Source organism: Sus scrofa, chromosome 6 (genome assembly GCF_054392235.1).
Source record: "Sus scrofa isolate SSC_HxYL_T2T_F1_AM1 chromosome 6, Sscrofa_HxYL_maternal_Yorkshire_Landrace_v2.0, whole genome shotgun sequence".
NCBI lineage: Eukaryota > Metazoa > Chordata > Mammalia > Artiodactyla > Suidae > Sus > Sus scrofa.
In genome coordinates this window covers 29,568,011-29,571,602 of record NC_139388.1, presented here as the reverse complement: position 1 = coordinate 29,571,602, position 3,592 = coordinate 29,568,011, and the positions used below count along the sequence as shown (strand labels likewise).

General features: G+C 46.5%; 1 protein-coding gene across 1 annotated transcript in view; it reads left to right on the top strand.

Annotated features, from left to right (window-relative positions):
• The window catches only part of TK2 (thymidine kinase 2), a 1,024,677-nt gene that overhangs the window by 94,618 nt on the left and 926,467 nt on the right, over positions 1-3,592 (top strand). The gene's annotated exons all lie outside the window — the stretch shown is intronic.

Genomic DNA, 3,592 nt, shown 5'->3' with positions numbered 1-3,592 from the left:
TTTCTCCCACAGAGTTGAGCAGTGGGAGTGTGGCCTGGATGTCAGACCGGGAGGGCCCAAATTCCTAAAGGGCAATGGTGGCAGCTGTTAGGTCCCTGGGTTAATTATCTCCAGTGTCACTCAGAAGAGAATGTGCTGAGGTGGGACCTCCCCCGCCTGGCTTTGGCTTCTCAGGGCAGGGATCTTTCCAGGACTCTTCTTGCTCCCCACCGGGCTGGAGTCTGAAGATCAGCTTGGTATTCCCTCAGGCCTCAGCTCTCTCACCCTACTTCGGCCAACAAGGGACTCCTGAGACTTCTTCGTAGGGTCCCACCATTGAAAGTTCGCTCTTGCTGTGCCCCCTGCCTGCTCCATGGCTGGGCCCAGCTGCTCAGTGAGCTCGGTAAATACTGCTGAATTGAACTGCTCTGTAAATAAACATGAAGTGCTAAATCGGCTGCCTGGCACTTAGGAGATGCACCTCCCCAGAATTTGCTAAGCAAACAAATAACCCCACATAGGGGAAGAGAAAGGACCCATCCCGTCTTTTCTTGTGCTTCTGTTTCCCAAACTGAGCTCCATTCATTTCTTCCAAGCAGCCCCGCTCATCTGATCCAGGCCTCTGCCTGAAATTTAGCCTGATGGTTAATGTGTCTGCCCTAGATGTCAAGAAGCCTTCTAGCATCCTCACAGTGGCTCACATCCCTGAATCTTCTTGTCATTTGGCACAAATGTGATGACTTGCTCAATGGCTGTGAGCTCTGTAGGAACAGGGCCCTAAGTACTCCACAGCCAGTGCCCAGCATGGGAACTTGATGATAAATATCTGTTGCATTAGGAATGACTGCAGGCCTTGGAACACTGGGATATTTCTTCTTCTGAAGCTGCCTGGATAATTTGTGGAGTGGGTTGGTTGGTGCCATCTCCATCATTCATTCCAATTTGCCCAAATGCACAGGCCCTCACTTGAGCTCTGTCTGGCTCCTTGCTATTTCTCTAGTCTTTCTCAGTGTTGTTTTTTCTCCTTGAATTTCCACAAGAGCAGAAAAGCTTGACAGTTTCACACTAAAGCTGAGCACTTTCTCTAGGCTTCCTACTGGCTTGTTTCCTGGAATCTGCTTTCCATCTCTCTTGGCTTATAAAGCAGTGACTCATTTATTGAGCCAGGAGTCTCTTCTCTGCATGAATTTCTTTCTTGTAGGAAATGCGAAAGGAGCAGGTGACATCATCTTTCATCCCCATCTCTTGGCCCTGGCTTATTAAAATCTAAAACCCCAGCTTTGTTGTATCATGAGAGGTGGTGGAACTGCTGGTTCTCCCCTCAACACAGGCAGTCCTCCTTAAACTAGGGCTCTTGAATCCCCAGGGGCTCATCTTAAGGAATTTTCAGATCCCCAACCTCCAGACCCCACAAGGGCACAGAATTACATCTGTTTCCTTGCTAAGCTTCCACATAATGACAACCTCTGGCTCTCCTTGGAAATCTAGAAAACTATATATAGGAATAGATTTAACGCACTTTCAAGATGCCAAGGCTTCTCATGCTTCTTAGGCACCAGAAATCACACATATGCATAATTTCTAATTTGTGATAACTTAAAAAATTTTCAAACGCAAATGCCAGAGCCTGTGGGCTGCACATCAGCTGTCCTGGGCAGAAGTCTTCACGTTGAACTGACGGGGAATCATATACACATCATCCACACTCACCCAGATGACCGGGGTATATGAGCATGCCTGTCTGTGTGAATTTTTTGTTTTTTTTTGCTTTTTAGGGCAGCTTCTGTGGCATATGGAGGTTGAATCGGAGCTGCAGCTGCCGGCCTATGCCAACAGCCACAGTAATGCTAGATCTATAACCCACTGAGTGGGGCCAGGGATTGAGCCTGCATCCTCATGGACACCGACTGAGTTTGCAACCTGCTGACCCATAACAGGAACTTCACTGTGTGAATTTTGAGAGCATCTATGGCAGCTGGGTTTGGGGCGTTGGGATTTTAGGGACTGTTGATGCAACTGTTTGGATGGGGTCGAATGAAAGTGTGCAAAAATCTTAGTGGGTGTCTGAAAGGCTAGGTATGTATTTGTGTTTAGTTCCTGAGGGTTATCAAAGGCACTGCTTGGATAAAAAAAATGCTTTGTATTTTTTCAGTTTTCATTTCAGTGAAATAAAGCAGAAGGATGGCTTGTGGACAGTGAAATAACCAGGCTTAGACGAAATTTGAAAAACAATGCTGAAGGGGTCCAATAACTCTTACCATCATCATCACAGTCATCATCAATAACACAGAGTAACAACAGTCATCTTTTTGGACGACTTAATAGTCACCGGGTATCTGTACACACACACACACACACACACACACACACACACACACCACACACGCACAAGTATCATGGCACATACAGATCAAGGCAGGCTTATCTACTGTGGGTCCTCTATTCTGCACTGGTCTTGGAAATTTTTACCAAGGACGTATTTTATGGGATTCAGTACGAAATAAAAATGCAGAGCATCTTATTCAGACCTATGATAAATTTCAAGATGGCTACAGCAGAGCATTAAACAACTGTGGGACACTTTTTTTTGGCCGCACCTACAGCATGCAGAAATTCCCAGGCCAGGGTTTGAACTCCTGCCACAGCAGTGACAACACCAGCTCCTTAAGCTGCCGAACCACCAGTTAGCTCTACTGTGGGACCTTTTTGAGCAGGTTGCCCTGTGTGATTAAACAGCTCTCAGGCCCGTGAAGCAGATGCTTTCCCCTCTGACTAAGGGTACTGCTCACACTTATCCACTGGGAAGACATCCCCCCACATCCTGGGGTGGAACGCAAGAGCCGTTCATTTTCAGTTGGTCTCCTTCACACTAAGACAGCATGTCCTTAAACAAGTTTGGGCTTTCTCCCCCTCTATTAGCCACTTGCTGGGTACCCCACATAATGCCTGGGTGTGAGATGAGCGAGAGGCATCGTGCAAGAGTGTTAGGTGACTTTGGTATTTTAGGTATCTGTTTATAGAGATTAATTATACTATTTGGATCTGCCTAAGCTCAACCTGGGATATATAACATCCAAATAATGATGGATTTGCTGCTTGGCTTGGCCAACCTAATGATTTTGTGGGTCTGCCAGTACCCGGTTCATGGTGGGCAGTTCTAGCCACATGGTCACAGGATAACCCACGATCATGAACTCAGTCAATACCAAGGTCAGCAATTGCTTTTCTAACATTGTAGAGTTCTTCTTCTTTTTTTTTTTTTTTCTTTCTTGTAGAAAGTGGGGGATCAGGAGGCACTCTGTTCCGCAGAACAAAGGCGCCTAGGGTTTAGCCCGCCCACATGACTTTTATTAAGGAAGGTGGTGAGATTATTATTAGTGGGATTAAGGAAGGTGACAAGACTAGTGGGCAGGTACAGGCATTAGGGTTCTTTGTTACAGATGACCAACAGGTTATCCCTATGACTCTCCTGTTGGGGCTTGTCCAAGACTCCCCCCAGCATTCTTCTCTATGATGGAATCCACCTAATCATTTGGCCTAAGCAGCAGGACTGCTGACACTGTAGCCTGAAGCTGCTGCGGAGTTTGTTCTTGTTCTGGAAATCACTCAACAT